This window comes from Artemia franciscana, chromosome 13, assembly GCF_032884065.1.
Source record: "Artemia franciscana chromosome 13, ASM3288406v1, whole genome shotgun sequence".
Taxonomy (NCBI): Eukaryota; Metazoa; Arthropoda; class Branchiopoda; order Anostraca; family Artemiidae; genus Artemia; species Artemia franciscana.
Genome location: NC_088875.1, coordinates 4117484 through 4136381, shown reverse-complemented (window position 1 = coordinate 4136381; position 18898 = coordinate 4117484). Strand labels below are relative to the sequence as shown.

General features: G+C 37.7%; 2 protein-coding genes across 2 annotated transcripts in view; both read left to right on the top strand.

Annotated features, from left to right (window-relative positions):
• Positions 1–10457: 10457 nt before the first annotated feature.
• The window catches only part of LOC136034411 (uncharacterized), a 61467-nt gene continuing 53026 nt past the window's right edge, over positions 10458–18898 (top strand). Inside the window, exon 1 of the mRNA XM_065715577.1 lies at positions 10458–10578. The gene's annotated coding sequence lies outside the window, so the exon portion shown is untranslated. The remainder of the gene's footprint in view (positions 10579–18898) is intronic.
• The window catches only part of LOC136034409 (molybdate-anion transporter-like), a 28651-nt gene continuing 22008 nt past the window's right edge, over positions 12256–18898 (top strand). Inside the window, exon 1 of the mRNA XM_065715575.1 lies at positions 12256–12279. The gene's annotated coding sequence lies outside the window, so the exon portion shown is untranslated. The remainder of the gene's footprint in view (positions 12280–18898) is intronic.

Genomic DNA, 18898 nt, shown 5'->3' with positions numbered 1-18898 from the left:
TGGCAAAAATACATTATGGTTTTGGCCTTATCAAAAAAAAAAATGAAGCAAAACTATTCAAATTAATAAAAATAGGTCTGACACAAGGACACGTTTTTAATTTGTCTAGATATCTTTTTTTTTTCTTGTTTACGCAGCTACAACTAATAACTCGGTGCAGCAACAAGCCACCAGAGGCCAACAAGCCAGTGTAAACACCCCTTCCACCTCAATGTATTCAAAACATCGTTCGTTACTTTTTTTAATAAGATTTGAATTTCCTTTAAATTAAAATGCTCTAAAAAGCCCATTTATGGCAGAAGGGACAATTAAGGAGGTGGATTATATCCTTTTATGTTATGGAAGAAATATTCGTTTGTATTTTTTTTTTTTAATATCCCCTATATTTTTAATCCATGCTTTTGGGTCTTCGTTGAAAATAAAGGGGCATTATAGCCCCTTGCCTTGAACAGCAAGAATAATTACTTTTTGCATAAACAGTGTTTCTTTTTGTTCTTCTTGTCTTTTTTTTCTCTGCCGTCAGTGGGGCGCTAGGGCATCATGGAGCGCCGGTTAAGGACTCATTCGAAAACTAATTTTTCATACCTACGTTGTTTTTATAATTTCGACGCGATAACCTCATCGAAAGTGCCATATAATATCCAAAAATTGTGCTTTGGGGGCCAGTTCTAGAGTAGAAAGACTTTAGGTGAAATTTCAGGGAATGTTGGTGGTTACGCTGAGTTAAATCAAAAGACAATGTTGGCATCCAAGTTGTCAAAGAGGCACATCTGCAATATCTTAGAAACTGTCAGGGCCACTGCTACTACTGCTGCTAATTAAATCGGATATTCAAGGGAAAATTAGCACAGAAATTGGCTTTGGCTTATGCTATTCAAAACATCGTTCGTTACTTTTTTTTAATAAGATTCGAATTTCCTTTAAATTATAATGCTCTAAAAAGCCCATTTATGGCAGAAGGGACAATTAAGGAGGTGGATTATCTCCTTTTATGTTATGGAAGAAATATTTTTTTGTATTTTTCTTTTAATATCCCCCATATTTTAAATACATGCTTTTGGATCTTCGTTGAAAATAAAGGAAGGAAGATTATTTGGACAACTAGATCTGACGACCAGACTGATGGGCAATCTGAATTTTTGGGCGATCTACCATCTGTAATCCTTAAAACGTGGCCTTAGCGTCTTAAACTTCCTTTCACTATAGCCTTAGGAAGTGGGACCCACCAGGTTTTTTGCACATCTTACTATCAGAGATGGCGCTCTAGTGCTGCCTTAGCAAAAGAGTCAGATGGCTTGAATCAAGAATTGCACTAGTTGATATAATTATATAGCATATTATACTGATGATATTGATATCATTATATTAACTTCTGGGAGTCTCTTTAATATTGTCATAAGCAGTGCAATAGCACAATAGCTTTTTTGCTAAACGTAGCTGAAAGGTTTGGAAACCATGTCCTTAAGGATGACAACACCCCCCCCCCCCCGTTTGTAACTTGTGCCCTGGAGTAATATAAGATTTTATAGAAAAAGTGGTCGCATAAATTTTTGAGTGGGCTCTTTGAATTTGTGATCAGAAGTTCTATTGCTGTTTTTCAGATTGAAAGGGATCGGAGGGTAGTCCCCCCCGGCGCTTTGTATTTCTCCGAAATGCATCTGACAGAAATTCTGAGGTAGCCATTTCTTCAAAAACAGTTCAAAAGTCATAAGCATCGCAATAGCGCTGTCAAACAGTTCGTGGTAACGAACTGTAGTAAGGAGCGACCCGGCTCAATAGTAACCAAAACTCTAAAAAATGGAATTTTGATACCACTAGCTACATCAAAAGAATCGCATTTTAATGCTCGTTTTAAATATATAAGTTTCATCAAGTTTAGTCTTACCCATCAAAAGTTACGAGCCTGAGAAAATTTGCGTTATTTTAGAAAATAGGGGGAAACGCCCCCTAAAAGTCATAGAATCTTAACGAAAATCACACCATCAGATTCAGCGTATCAGAGAACCCTACTGTAGAAGTTTCGAGCTCCTATCTACAAAAATGTGGAATTTTGCATTTTTTGCCAGAAGGCAGATCACGGATGCGTGTTTATTTGTTTTGTTTTTTTTTTTTTTTTTTTTTTTTTTCCCAGGGGTGATCGTATCGACCCAGTTGTCCTAGAATGTTGCAAGAGGGCTCATTCTAACGGAAATGAAAAGTTCTAGTGCCCTTTTTAAGTGACCAAAAAATTGGAGGGCACCTAGGCCCCCTCCCACGCTAATTATTTTCCCAAAGTCAACGGATCAAAATTCTGAGATAGCCATTTTATTCAGCGTAGTCGAAAAACCTTATAACTATGTCTTTGGGGACGACTTACTCCCCCACAGTCCCCGTGGGAGGGGCAACAAGTTACAAACTTTGACCTGTGCTTACATATAGTAATGGTTATTGGGAAGTATACAGGCGTTTTCAGGAGGATTTTTTTGGTTTGGGGGAGGGGTTGAGAAGAGGGGGATATGCTGGGGGAACTTTCCTTCGAGAATTTGTAATGGGAGAAGAAAATTTCCATGAAGGGAGAGCAGGATTTACTAGCATTATTTAAAAAAAAAACAATTAAAAAATAAAAGTGAAAAAGCTTTTTCAGCTGGAAGTAAGGAACAGCAATAAAACTTAAAACAAACAGAAATTATTACCCATATGAGGGGCTCACCTCCTTTTAATACCTCGCTCTTTACGCTAAAGTATTTCCAGTAATTTCAACTACTTATTCTACGGCTTTTGTGATTCAGGGGGTCATTCTTAATGAATTGGGATAAAATTTAAGCTTTAGTGTAAAGAGCGAGGTACTGATGATGGGGCGAATCCCCTCATATATGTAATAAAAACATGAGAATACAAAAGTTCTTTACGTAAGCTAATTTATAAGTTACGTAAATCTTTTACCAATAAAAATATTCGTAAAAAATTAAAAGTTTTAGTTGCCTTTTTAATTAACCAAAAAATCGGGGGGCAACTAGGCTTCGTCCCCCGCTCTTTTTTTCTCAAAATCATTCGATCAAAGTTATGAGAAAGCCATTGAGCCAAAAAAAAAAAATATGCAAATTTCGTTTTGATTATTCCTCTGCGGAGAGCCAAAATCGAAACATGCATTGATTCAAAAACGTTCAGAAATTAAATAAAAAAAACAAGTTTTTTCAACTGAAAGTAAGGAGTGACATCAAAACTTAAAACGCACAGAAATTACTTCGTATATGAAAGAGGCTGCTTCCTCATAAACGCCCCGCTCTTTACGCTAAAGTTTTTTACTGTTTTAGAAAGAAGAATTGAGAGAAAGAGTCAAACTTTAGCGTAAAGAGCGGGGCGTTTATGAGGAAGCAGCCTCTTTCATATACGAAGTAATTTCTGTGCGTTTTAAGTTTTGATGTCACTCCTTACTTTCAGTTGAAAAAACTTGTTTTTTTTATTTAATCTAAGTAAAGAGCGATGTGGACACAATGTAAGATTATTTATTTTTTTTTTAGTTTTTTGTTTTTGTTTGTTTTTTTGTGTAGTTTTTAGACCCGGGTACTTCGTATAGAAGGAGTTATTGCAGACACTTCGAAAGGGGCTCATTCAATTGAAAATTGACAAAGCTACTGCTCTTATTATGAGTAAAAAGTGATTGGAGGGCAACCAGCCCCCCATCCACGCCCAACACTTCCCCAAACACATCCAATTAAAATTTTGAGATAGCCATTTTGTTTAGTGTCGTTGAAAGGTCCTAAAATTATGTTTTAAGCATGACAGCCCCCCATCCCTAAGGGCAAGGGTTGTTAGTTATGTCCTGGAGGTACATAAGGTTTTTATAGAAAGGGTGGTCGTATAAAATTTGGGTGGTCGTATAAAATTTGGTGGGAGCTCATTAAATTGTTAATCAGAAGTTCCGGTGCCCTTTATAAGATTCGGAGTGATTGGAGGGCAGCTACCCCCCCCCCCAAAAAAAAAGTTGTAATTTCCTGAAGTACGTACAATAGAAGATCAAAGATAGAATGATAGAATGACCAAAGATCATACGCAGCACGATTGCGCTGCCTAAGTAAAGAGTAATGGGGGACAAGTTTTTTATTTTTCTTTAGACCAGGGCACTTCTTACAGAAGGGGTTGTCGTAAAAGCTTTGAAAGGAGCTCATTCAGTTGGAAATTGGAGGTGGGGCAACCATCCCCACCTCCAAAGCCCATCATTTCCCCAAATACATCCAACCAAAATTTTGAAATAACCATTTTGTTCAGCTTAGTTTAAAGGTCCAGTAATTATGTTTTTCAAGATTAACCCCCCCCTTCTCTTCTTAGGGCAAGGGCTAAAGTTATATTTGTTCCCCATTGTTAACATTTTACATTGTTAGTTTATTTTCTAAAATTACATTTAGTATGTTTTCACTTTTTACTTTAATAAGTAAAAAGTATTAAAGCTTTAAGCAATAAATATCAGTATACGTACGTATATTAAACTGGCAATTCACAGTCATTTGTTCTTTTGTTTGTTTTTTTTTTTTTTGCAGTAAAGTAAAATTTATGTTTTGATCTTGAAAAGGCATGGGGGTTTTTGATCGTTTTGAGTTTGGCTCGGTTATTTATTGTAATTTCTGTTCATTTTGAGTTTCATTTATTTATTGATAGTGATACTGCGGTAGCTTTACACTTTGAAGGCTATTTGACTTTGTTGTTGCTTATTTTTGGCTTAATGGGGCTCTTCACTTTTCTTTAGGCTCTTTACGCTATTTATTCCACTAAGCCAAAAATAAGCAAAAATAAAGTGAAATGACCCTCCAAGCGTAAAACTACCGTAAAATCACTATCAATAAAATGAAAATTTTGAACTATGTGATGAACAAATTACCTTGAACATGCAGTTGTTATTTCTATCGAGTCTTCTTAATTTTTTTTTTGCTCCATTAGTTAATACCCTTAAACATCTGAGGAAAAAATGAGGGAATGTATGCAACTTTAAACAAAAGATTGACGTAAAATCTTGAAATTTCAAGGAAAATGACATTTTCCTCTGGAAAAGTCCATAGTTAACATCCATCTTTTACTTCGCCAAATTAAAAATCGCTTTTTGGTCTTCAGTGTTCGTAATGAACTGTAACGTCAGGATTAGTTCCGGCAAGATCTGCATAGAACGAGCAATTTGTCGCCACGTTAACTATTCGAAGGGTCTGCTTTGTGAAAAAGGGAAAGGACGTTTAGTGAGGATCCGTCGAAAAACATTTAAGCCAACTGCAGTGGAACGATGAGCCGAGTGCACAATTTTGTGAAATTTATTGTACCTAACCTAACACTACTTTCTACGATATCTTCTAAGCCTCAAACAGGCTCATAAATGCCTCGCATATTCACAGGAGAGTAAGGGAGCCCTGGCTCGGGGAAACAATAGGTCCAGAACTACTGAATCCAAAGACATGATGTCCTTTCAATGCAAGTTACAGCTGTAGCGTAGACTTGTCGTAAAATTGCATCTTTCAGAGGAAACATTAGCTTGTCGGAGCCAAACACGTTGGGACGCATTGTGCCCTGCACACGTGCTGTAGTCGTGCAATGTATTTGTCTATCCACTTTTTGCATAATATTCTGCAATTATTCTAAATTGTTTTAGTTATTTTATTCATATTTAAAAGCCTATTTATTATGAAGTTAAGGTTTGACTATGGATATGTTATCTTATTTTAGAGATTTTTGATACCAAATTTTCATTCAAACCTACAAGGATCCTTTCTCTTATCTGAAAACTTGGTTAGGAGAACCCCAACAAAATTTCTACATCCGCCAAGGTGCCCTATTCTGCCCATATTACCTATGTTGATAACTAGCAACCGGAAACAGTGGACAGCTGAAATTCTGCCTGTAATCAATGCTAAAAATTTCAAAACGCGAAGAAAGAAGTTATATCAATGAGAATCACATTAAACATCTGAACCAGCAATCTAGTGTTCGAAATTCAGTTAGTTTCTAAAAAGAAGTACCTTCTCTGCTTAGCACAAGAGCACTTATGGGTGAAAGTTTTGACTTCACATTGTGCTTCATATCTGTGGAACACTTGAAAAGTCGCCACCCCGTTTGAGTCTTTCTGTTGCCGAGACAAAATGTGCGCAAAAACTGAAGACGTCAGTGACGATTATACGTAGGTACTGCTTACTATCAAAGGTGAAAGACATTTTTCCAGTGAAAGCCAGCCAATATTATGAGATACTGAAATAATTGTATGGAAAAATTTCTTCGTCTATAAGCTTAGAATAAAACTAGAACCAGCTCCGGCAATTAGGGCTCCCTTACTCACATGTGAATGTGCGAGGCATTTATAAGCCTGTTTGAGGCTCAGAAGATAGCGTTGAACTGATAAAATAGTCTAATTAAGCGACTAATTTAACCTAAGAAGATGCTAAAAATCATCGTAATCCTGTCAGGTGAACATTTCACTCATGATGCCCCTGAAGTTTCTTCTTGATAGGATGACCCGTTCCGAAAATATTGCTGATAAGCCCGTATCAGCAATCTGTATACACATAGTTTGTATTGATTGAGTTCAACTTTCCCCTCAAGGTTTTCTCAGATATTTTTTTTCAATATTCTCAGCATAAGTAGTACTCGCTACACAAGTTGTAGTTGTAGTGGTAGTAGTAACATTACTTGTGTTAGCAGTAGAATCAGCAGTAATTGTAGCAGTAGTAACCAAATATTGCCTTTTCGGTCAATTGATCATCTTCCTTATCATTTCCCAAAAATTCCAAATAAATATACTCAATCATTCCTGAGTTACGTCCTTTTGAAACCCATTTATACAAAACATGTTATGATTTTGTTCAACACTCCCCTAAACATTCCTTTGAAAACTCTTCTTAATGCCCTTTGTATTTTTAAAAAGTAGAAGTCAAACATGCATATCTTTACATGCACTCCATAAAAAGCTTATATGCCCCCAGATCATAACTTGAAGCCTTTGCCCCAGGGCTCTGGGGGGTTGTTCCAAACCTGGAGGCATTGTTATATGTTCTTTGGACTATTTTAAACAAAATTGCCATCGCATAATTTCAATCAGATGTTTTTGGTGAAAAGAGGAGTAGTTGGAAGGGGCTGGCTGGTTGACTTCCATCACTATTGACTCTTAAAAGGGTACTAGAACTTCTATTTTAACCAAATGATCCAGCCACCACTAAAGTTTGTACAACCACCCTTACCATAAGAACCTTGAACTCCCAGTTCAACGCGTCATTCAAACGTGTCCTCAGACTCTGGTTGTTTGTATCAACCCGAAGAGCTTTGTTATATGATCATTGTACTATTTTGAATAAAAAGACAATATCAAAATTTCAATTGGATGCATTTGAGGAAAACATGACGTGTGTGTCTGTATGTGTGTGTGTGGGGGGGGGGGGGGTGAATGAGCTGCGCTCTCTTCACTTTTGCTTTTAAAAAGGGCTTTAGAACTTCTGATTACCAATCCGATGAATCCCTCCTAAGCATATACGACCACCCTTTCTATAAGAACCTTATATGCCTCAGGGCATAAATTACAACCCTTTGTCTGAGACCTGGAGGGGGTTTGTCTTCCTCACAAACATAATTTTTGAACCCTTCAACTAAGATAGACAAAATTGTTATCTCCAAATTTTGATCGGAGACGTTAATGAAAATGATGAGCGTGGAGGGGGGTTATGGGTGCTCTCAAATCACTATGACTCTTCAAAAGGGCACTATAGCTTCAAATTTCAAATCAAATGAGCCCCTTCTTAAGTTTATACGACCACCCATTCTATAAAAACCTTACATGTCCCTAGGGCATGACTTACAATCCTATCCCCATGGCACTGGGGGGCTAACCCTAGAGGCATTGTTCTTTGGACTATTTTAAGCGGAATCGTCGTCTCAGGATTTTAATCAGCTTCTTTGATGAAGATGGGTAGTTGGGGGGAGCTAGCTGCCCTCCGTCACTTTTGACTTTTAAAAAGGAATTAGAACTTCCAACTTTCAGCTAAATGGGCCTCCTCTAAAGTGTACAACAATGTTTTTAATAAAAATCTCAATTGCCTCCGGAGTATAATTTACAACCCTTGTCCCCATTCTCTGGGGTTTGTTTCAACCCCTAAAACCTTGTTATATGATATTTGGACTATTTTAAATAAAATGGTCATCTCAAAATTTCTATTAAGTTCTTTTCGAAACCATGCGACGCGTGAGTGTGGGAGAGAGGGTCAGCTGTCCTCTAGTCACTTTGACTCTTAAAAAGGGCACTAGAGCTTTTGATTACCAATCGAATGAGCCCCCTCCGAAGTTTATACGATCACGCTTTCTATAAAAACCTTATATACCCCCCGAGCATACCTTACAACCCTTGCCCTGAGGGCTGAGGGATTTTCATCCTCAAAGACATTATTTGCATACCTTTCAACTATTTTGAACGAAATGATTATCCCATAATTTTAATTGGAAGTGATCGGGGAAACGACAGATGTAGAGGAGGGGATTTGCACTCCGATCACTTTTGACTAATAAAAAGGACACTAAATCTTTTAAGTTCCAATCGAATCAGCCCTACTTGAAGTTCTTTTTATAAAAACATTATATGCCCCAAGAGCATAACTTACAACCCTTACGCAGAGGGATTTGGGGGGAGGGACTGTCATCCTTAAAGACATAATTTCCGGACTTTTAACAACATTGAACAAAATAGCTATATCAGAATTTTATCGAAAGTGTTTGGGGAAACGATGGCCGTAGGGAATAGATTTGCCCTCCGATTACTTTCAATTACTAAAAAGAGCACTGGCCCTCTCAATTTCCAATCAAATAAACCCTTTCTACGACCACATTTCTATAAAACCATTATATATCCCAAGAGCATAAATTATAACCCTTGCTCAGGGGGCTTTGGGGAGGGGGATCATCCTGAAAGACATAATTTTTGGACCTTTCAAGTTTGTTGAACCAAATGGCTATATCAGAATTCGATCGGAAGTGTTTAGGGAAACGATGGCCGTAGGGGAGGGGGAATGTTCCCTCCGATCACTTTTGATTGTTAGAATGAGCACTAGCCCTCTAACTTTTCAATCGAATGAGCTCTTTTTGAAGTCTCTACGACAAAAATTTTCTATAAAACCTTAAATACCCCCATGACATAACTTACAACCCTTACCCTGATGGGTGTGGGGGGTTTTCATCCTCAGAGACATATCTTCCAGACCTTTTAACTACGCTGAAACAAATGGCTATCCCGAACTTTTTGTTGGCTGTGTCTGGGGAAAAAGTGGGCGTGGGAGGGAGTAGTTGGCCTCCAATCACTTTCGACTATTAAAAAGGGCACTAGCCATTCCAACTAAATGAGCCATTTTTTGAAGTTTCTACGACAACGCTTTCTACAAAAACATTATATGCCCCAACATAAGTTACAGCCCTTGCCCAGAGGGGCTTGGGGGGAGGTATCATCCTCAAAGAAGTAATTTTCGGACCTTCCAACTATGCAGAACAAAATTGCTATATCAAAATTTTGATTGGAAGTAGTTGGAGAAATGATAGCCGCATGGGAGGGCACATCTGCCCTCCGATCACTTTTGATGATGAAAAAGAGCACTAGCTCCCTCAATTTCCAGTCAAATGAGCCTTATTTGAAGTTTCTACGACAACACTTTCTGTAAAAACCTTAAATACCCTCCAGGACAGAACTTACAACCCTTACCCTGAGGGTTGTGGGAGCTTTTCATCCTCAAAAACATAATTTACGGACCTTCCAACTACTCTGAAAGAAATGATTATTCCGAAATTTTGATTGGATGTGTTTTGAGAAATGGTGGGTGTGGGAGTGGGGTAGTTACTCTCCAAACACTTTCGGCTATTAAAAAGGGCACTAGCCCTTTCAATGTTCAATCGAAAGAGGTCTTTTTTGAAATTTTTACAACTACTTTGATACGATGTGCCCTAGTCTAAAACAAACCAAAAAACAATAATAAATAAACAAAACATTGTACCAACATTGTCCTTTACTTAGGCAGCGAAATTGCGCTGCCTGTGATAGGCCGCCATGGGTTATACATTATTATCTTTAATTGAAATTGATACTAAAATCAATCAAATTTTGCATTTACGTAAGTGTGTTTGTCTTTATCACAAAATCTTTTGTATGGCTGAAGCTGAGTTTCAGTAATTACGACAAAAAAAAAATTACCCTTCACTTTTCCAATGAAATAACGGACAATCTCATCATTTATGTCTCTTGACGACCTACTTTCAATTGTTTTTTTAGACTTCATTCTTTACCCTGTAAATAAGCCTTGAATTTGTGTACTTTCGTATATTTTTTGGAGTACTTATTACTAATACTTAAACACAGTTTTGGTCGAGTACTTCGAAGTTATTATTAAATATGTTTGGTGAGATACTTGACCAACACTGAAGTCAGTTCAACCTTACTAAAGTCAATTATCCAGAATGCACTCATTGCATTATGACATAATCTGTTCACTCTGTCGCCTCAGGACTTTTGGCATGTAACACCTGCGTCTACCATTATCTATTGGCAACACTGTAATCTTGGCATCACATTTAAAATAGAAAGGACAGTTATAATTAAAGGTAAGTAACAACAATCTAAGAATACCAGGATCGACAGCGCTCAGGCGACTTGGGAAAGTGAACTTATGTATCGGTTGGCAAGGAAAAATTCATTCAAACAAAAGACCCAACAAATACTAGTATTGGGCCAGGATTGAGAACACTACATAAAGATTATTTCTAGGCTACTTAGCACTTGTCTTCCAGGATTTTTGTTGATGTTTAGGAAATCCTGCATGAAGACTGTTTTCCAGATATAACTTTTACAATCATTACCCTCGCCCCTTCCCCCATCAAATAGGGCTGGATACAGTAAAAGGTAAAGAATATGACATTAGACTTTACAGTCTCTACTGGCAGTGCTGACCTCTGTTTCTTGGCCCTTCAGCCAGGAAGTGGAATGGGTGGTTAGGGGCCAATCAGCCTGTGCTTTTGCACATCATTCCTGTTTACCTTCCCCAGATTTCTCCAGGTACCCATTTAGAGCTGTAGGCTCCTTGGATAGTGCCTCATCTTGGTTAAATATTTTGATGAAAATGAATGAATTCTAAATAGGATTTTTTTTGTTTCTCATAAAGATAAAACTTTCAGGGATGAATCTAGGGCCAAAAAAATCCTGGAAAGATAGGCTAGTCTTTCTTTTACCAAATCACTATGTCTACTGTTTTGTATTTCTTGGGCTTCAAGTTCTAACAGAAATTTTATAGTAAATATCTTAGTTGATAGATTATTCAGATAGCTTAGAAAGAAACTTTGTAAAATTCTAGTTTAGTGACTTCTTGCTTTCTCAGCAAGGGGTTAGGTTAGGAAAATAAAACTTTCAGGGATAGGTCTACAGGCTAAAGTATGTCCCCAGAAGGTTTTTTGAAGTACCTACCTTCACTCCCTCTCCCTTGAGATGGTCCAGACCTTTAAAAATATGTGTGTTATAAAAGTGAAACCTTGCAAAATAGATCTTCTGCTTGAATAAAGTACAACAAAGTTGTTTTCAGCTTCACAACTTTGCTCAATCCCAATTTATAAGGTTTTAAAGATCTGCAAATACATTTCCCAAATTACAAAAAAAAACAACTTGATATGGCTCAAAATTCTACTCAAATAACATGAATTGCATTTTGAGAACTAAAGGCAGAGAAAAAGCAACTGGTAACTAAAAATAAAGATAAAATGTTGTTTTGCCAAAATTTTTATAGGTATAGACCTGTCATGTAGGCAAATTGCAAAGCCCTCTAGAGGGAGAAGCAGTAGAGGTGGTTACTTTAAAAAAACCTTCCCAGGATATACTTTAGCCTGTAGACCCATCTCCAAAAGTTTCATTTTCCTAACCTAACCCCTTTCAATAGCTAGAGATTGCTAGAAGTCACTTACAATTTTATCAGAAACTTACCCCCTGAATCAGATTTTCATCCTGAATCCAATTATGTCATTTGTTTATATGGCAAATTTAATGAAACCCTAAGTTAGCCTATCCTTCCCAGCCTTACCCAAATATATAGAGCATATTATATAGTTTCCATGTATTTATTGATTCTTGATTTTGTTGCCATTGATTCAATTTATAGGTAAACTGGTTGTAACAAGATTGCAGCTAATATATACAGTAGTTTATCTTAAATAAAAGAAAAAGGTATCATCCTTGAGGGTCTGTAAAGGGCTTAAAATTGAGATTGTAATAGAAACAAATGTCGTACTTGGATTCAGGATGAAATTTTGATTATATGGGTAAGTTTGTTTCTTAGCTAGCCTATCTGAATAATCTCTTGATCATGATACTTACCTGTTATATCTTAATTTTAAGTTTCCAATCTATTTTTCATTGCCTATAATTTTTGAAAACATAATTCTTGTCTAAATAGAATTTTAAGCTATATCAAGAATTTGTTTTCTAAATTTAATAAATAGATTCATAGATCTTTAAAACCTCTCAAATTTTGATTAAGCAAGGTCATTAGGCTTAAAATTGTTCACAAGCTCTGCCTCTCTGTGGTGACCCATTGTATTTTATTTATTCTACATACTACATTAATAAATTGAATTAGATTGAAAAAAAAAGTTTTTCTGGTGTCTTATTTAGGGAAAATGTCTATTTTGCAAGGCTTATCTTTTATAACACAAAGGAGATCTTTTTTACAAGATCTCTCAGGAGATCATTAAGATTCTTGATACATTCCTGAGTTTCATTTGCCTGGCTGAGCCACTTTCCAAGATAGCTAAAAGTCCCTTTAACTGCAATTTTACCAAGAATATATCAGAAATATTTGCCTTTACATTTGTAATATTGAAAAAACTAAATTAAAAGACAGTGAAATAAATTATTGAATTGCTGAGATTTCTAGTGACTAATATTATTACCTATTAAATATTAAGTTTATTTTCATTATGCCCAACTTTTTCCTGTTATCTCAATTATTATAGTCATTGGGTACTTTTATGATATCTCAATGATACTCAAGAAGTGAAGTAAGGTTGATCATTATGAAATGTACCAAGATAAGATGAAAATATAATGCTTTTAACAAAATCATGGAAACTACAGCAGAGAATTAATGAAAGCAGGCTACCCAGATTGCATTAAATTCCTAACCACCTCTATATATTAAATATTAAAATAAAGTGTAACTACATAGTATTTTATCTTGCTCAGGCTAAGCTGATTATCTCTGAGTGAACACAGAGATACAGAGAGAAACTGGTTTTATTACAGAGAAAAAACAAAGTGTGGTCATTGTATTTAACAAGTCCCTTGAAAAACAAAATATGAGACAGTGAAATGAAGTCTTCAATTGTTAAGATCTCCAGAAACTAATATTTTTACATATTAAATATTAAGTTTATTTTCATTAGGCCTACCTTTTTCCTGTTGTTTTAATTATTATTGTGATCCATTTTTATTTCTTGTCAGTATACTGAAAAATGGAAGAACACCATTTAAAATATATTCTTTCTTAATTACTACTACTACTACTAATAACTCACTGCAGCACCAAGCCGCCTGAGGCCAACACAGCTACGCACGCTCCTCCTCCAACCCTAATCTATTTAAAGCCTCCCTCTTTACACCCTCCCAGGAAGTTCCCATTTCCTTTAAATCCTTATTTATGACATCCTCCCAACCCAGACAAGGACGACCTGCTTTCCGTGTAGCCCCAGGACGGTTGGCCAAAAAGGACAATCTCGGTAATCTGTCATCCTTCATCTGTAGAACGTGGCCTAGGCCATCTCAACCTTTCTTTCATTATAGCCCCAGAAAGCGGGATTGAACCACACTTTTCGTACAACCTACTGTTTGAAATACGGTCAGTCAGCCGGGTACCCAGAACAATCCGTAGGCAATTTCTCTGGAAAACATCTAGTAAATTTTCATCTGCTTTTCGGAGTGTCCATGCTTCAGAGCCATATTTGACCACTGTCATCACTGTAGCTTCCCAATATTCTAATCTTGGTTTGTAGGCTTATCTTTCTATTCTTCCAAACTTTTTTTAACTGTGAAAAAACACCCTGAGCTTTAGCTATTCTACTTTTAACATCTTCACTGCTCCCACCATCTTTACTAATAATACTACCAAGGTAACTGAAGCTCCCAACCTGATCAATCTTTTCGTTACCTAAGGTCACCTGTTCATCTTCACTTATTCCTAACCTTAGTGACTTAGTCTTCTTAACATTAATTTTCAAGCCTATTTTTAGCACCCTGAACTCGTAAAACCTCTAAAAATTCATTCATTTTGCTCACACTTTCATCTAATATGCTTAAATCATCAGCATAATCTAAGTCCAGGAGCGTTCTTCCTCCCCATTTGATTCCATGGTCTCCAATTGTCTTTCCTGTGCTGCTTAAGACGAAGTCCGTCAAATGATCCATATAAAGGGGGATAGAACCACAACCCTGCTTAACTCCTGATTTAATACAAAAACCAGTTGCTAACCTCATTTCCTACCTTAACCGCAGCAGTAAGTTTTAATGTCACTCCTTACTTCCAGTTCTTTTTTTTTATTATTTCTGAACGTTTTTGAATTAATGCATGTTTGATTTTGGCTCTCCGCAAATAAATTATTAAAATGGAATATACACATTAATTCTTTTTTTGGCTAAATGACTTTCTCTTAGTTTTCCGAATATTAAATCCTGTATGTAAAGAAGTGGGAAATTGCATAATTTACAATCCTTGAACAAAAGGTTGAGGGGGCTTGGCATTGCTAGTGGTATTAAATAAAAAAACTAGTTTTTTTTAACTGAAAGTAAGGAGCAACATTAAAACTTAAAGTGAACAGAAATTACTCCGTGTATGAAAGGGGCTGTTCCCTTCTCGACGCCCCGCTCTTTACGCTAATTTTGACTCTCTCAATTCTACTTTATTAAACATCAAAAAACTTTAGCGTAAAGAGCGGGACGTTGAGGAGGGAACAGCCCCTCCTTTTAGGGGGCAACTTTTGATGGGTATTACTGATCTTGATGAAACTTATGTATTTAAAATCAGCATTAAAATGTCATTCTTTTGATGTAGCTATTGGTATCAAAATTCCATTTTTTAGAGTTTCAGTTACTCTTGAGCCGGGTCGCTCCTTACTACAGTTCGTTACCATGAACTGTTTGATAAATTCTGTATGTAAACAATGGACAAAGTGCATAGTTTACAACACTTGCCCCAGGGCTTTGGGGGGGGGGGCTTGACATTCCAGCCGGCATGGCTATTAGACTTGCCTACTGTTTTTGACACATTTATTTAAATTTTGTTCAGTGTTAAGGAGGGGCTGGCTGCCCTCTGATAATGTTTAAGCATCTTCCTAAACATGCCCTGAAGGTTTCAACTTGATGCCCTCAGCCATTCTTTAGTTTGTTCCCTTTGACATATTGTTTTGACAACCCTTTTGACAACCATCCTGCATGCAGTGGTTATTTTTTCCCATCCCCCAACATTTTACTGAAAGTTTCATCTTGATATCTTAAGCCTTTTGGAGACTCAGGATCAAACATGCCCACTTTCCAAGTAACCAACCTTATATGTAAACAGTAGGCTCTATGGATAACTTACAATCCCTACCGTATAGGCAGGGGCGGGCTGTGTCTTCCCTGAAGGCATTATTGTATGACCTTTAGATTGTTTAGAGGAAGATGACTATTTCGTAAGTCTTAGATATCTCAGAAATACCTGATATTTCAGAGGTGAAGGCACTCAAAAAGTGAGTGAGAACGGGCTGGTTACCCTCTAGCCATTTTTCAGCATGCCTTGAAAGTTTCAACTTAATTTCCTCAGCTAATCTTAAGATACTTTATATCCGCGTTTTTGATAAATTGGATGCACATAGTGTCTTTTGATTTAGTTTAACATACTCTCAACAGTCTCCCAAGTTTCGCCTTACTATACTTAGCCTTTTTACACCCACACAGAATCATCAATCCCGCTTTTCCTAATGATAAATGGTGCATGTAATCAATGCTCAAAACCTTGCACCAGGGGGGGGGGAGTATGGCATTCTGAGAGGCATAGTTGTTGGGCCTTTTCACTATCTTGAATAACAAGATCTAAGAGCTCATATGGCACTTGTGACGAGGTCGAAAGAGCCAAGAGTTCATATGGTATGAGCTCTAGCAAAATTCTAAGAATCGATAGATTGCTTTAAAAGGAAAATCGGAGGCTTAATGCCGGTCGGGATTTAAAATAAGGGCTCTGAGTCACAAAGTCCTTCTATATATCAAAATTCATTAAGATCCGATCACCCACTCGTAAGTTAAAAATACCTCAATTTTTCTAATTTTTCCTCTCCCTTCAGCCCCTCAGATGGTCGGATCGGGGAAAACGACTTTATCAAGTCAATTTGTGCAGCTCCCTGACATGCCTACCAATTTTCATCGGCTTAGCACGTCCAGAAGCACCAAACTCGCCAAAGCACTGAACCTCAACACCTAACTCCACCAAAGAGAGTGGATCCAGTCCGGTTACGTCAATCACGTATCTACGACATTTATAAACGTTTTGCAAGATTTTCGGTTTCCCCCTCCAAATCCCCCCAATGCCAAAAGATCTGGTTGGGATTTGAAATAAGAGCTCTGAGACATGGGTTCCTTTTAAATATTAAAAATCATTAAGATCCGGTCACCTGTTCTTAAGTTAAAAATATCTCAATTTTTCTGATTTTTCCAAATACAACCCCCAGCTCCCTCACAGAGAACGGATCCATACCAATTATGTCAATCTCGTATCTATAACTTGTGATTATTCTTCCCATCAACTTTCATCCCGATCTCTCCACTCTAAGGGTTTTCCTAAATTTCCGGTTTCCAAGATTTCTGTTTCCCCCTACAACCCTCTATGTCCCCGGATCTGATTCGAATTAAAAATGGAGCATCTGAGACATAAGATTCTTCTATATATGAAGTTTCATTAAGATCCGATCACTCATTCGTAAGATACCTCGATTTTCACGTTTTCAAAGAGTTTCGGCTTTCTCCTCCAACTCCCTTCAATGTCACCGGATCTGGTCGAGATTTAAAATGAGAGTTCTAAAGCACAAGATCCTTCTCGATCTATCAAATTTCACTAAGATCTGATCACCCGTTCGTAAGTTACAAATACCTCATTTCTTCTAATTTTTTCGAATTACTCCCCCCTCCAACTCCACCAAAGAGAGCGGATCCGGTCAGGTTATGTCAGTCACGTATCTTGGACTTACTTGTACTTGTGGCAGGAATCAGGCGTTTCCACCTCGCCCGGCATCGATGATCTTAGAGACCTTCTTGGACCATGTTGTTCGATCTTGTGCCAGCTGCTCTGCAAAAGCGAGCCACTGTGTTGACCATCTGTGACCGAATTTTCTAAAACCCCCAGTTGGTTCAAGGTCTGACTTGGCCAGGTTCCACCAGTTCTTCCTCTTTCCTCCTTGGCGTTTCTTCCAGTAGCTAATAGGCTCAACTAGAAGTATTTGGCGAGGCAGGTACTCTGGCGGTTTCCGTAATACTTGGCCCAACCATTTCAAACGGCGTTCTTTAATAGTGAGCACAACATCTCTCTGAATATAAGAAAGTTTCCTTGAGCCCTGCGGTATTGATTTCTCCGCTTTAAGCGTTTTCCAAGATTTCCGGCCCTCCCCGCCCCTATTGACACTGGATTCGATCGGGATATCTCCGCTTAAAGCGTTTTCCAAGATTTCCGGCCCTCCCCCCTAATGAAACTGGATCCGGTCGGGATTTAAAATAAGAGATCTGAGTTTCTAGGTCCATCTAAATATGAAATCTCATCATGATACGATCACTCTTTCGTAAGTCAAAAATACCTCAAATTTCTAATTTTTTAGAATTAATCCCCCCAACTCCCCCAAAGAGAGCAGATCCGTTCCGGTTATGTCAATCCCGTATCTAGGACTTGTGCTTATTTTTCCCACCAAGTTTCATCCCTATCCCTCCATTCTAAGCGTTTTCCAAGATTTTAGGCTCCGCCCGCCCCTCTCCAACTTCCCCTTCACCGGCTCCGGTCGGGATTTAAAATAAGAGCTCTGAGACACGATATCCTTCTAAACATCAAATTTAATTAAGATCCGATCACTCCTTCGTAAGTTAAAAATACCTCATTTTTTAATTTTTCAGAATTAACCCTCCTCCCCCAACTCCCCAAAGAGAGAAGATCCGTGCCGGTTATGTCAATCCCGTATCTAGGACTTGTGCTTATTTTTCCCACTAAGTTTCATCCCGATCCCTCCACTTTGAGCGTTTCCCAAGATTTTAGCCTTCCCCCGACTCCCCCCAATATCACCGGATCCGGTCACGATTTAAAAGAAGAGCTCTGAGACACGATATTCTTCCAAAAATCAAATTTCATTAAGATCTGATCACTCCTTCGTAAGTTAAAAATACCTCATTTTTTCTAATTTCTCAGAATTAACCCTCCCCCCCCAACTCCTTCAAAAAGGGCGGATCCGTTCCGGCTATGTCAATCACGAATCTAGGACTTGTGCTTTTTTTCCCACCAAGTTTCATCCCGATCCCTCAACTCTAAGTGTTTTTCGAGATTTTAGGCTCCCCCCTCAATCCCCCCCCCCCCTATGTCACCAGATCCAGTCAGGATTTAAAATAAGATCTCTGAGATAAGATATTCTTCCAAACTTCAAATTTCATTAAGATCCGATCACTCCTTCGCTAGTTAAAAATACCTCATTTTTTCTGATTTTCATATTTAGTCCCCCCCCCCCCAACTCGCCCAAATAGAGCAGATCCGTTCCGGTTATGTCAATCACGTATCTAGGACTTCTCTTATTTTTCCCGCCAAGTTTTATCGCGATCCCTCCATTCTAAGAGTTTTCCAAGATTTTAGGCCCCCCCCCCCCCCACAATTCCAGCGGATCTGGT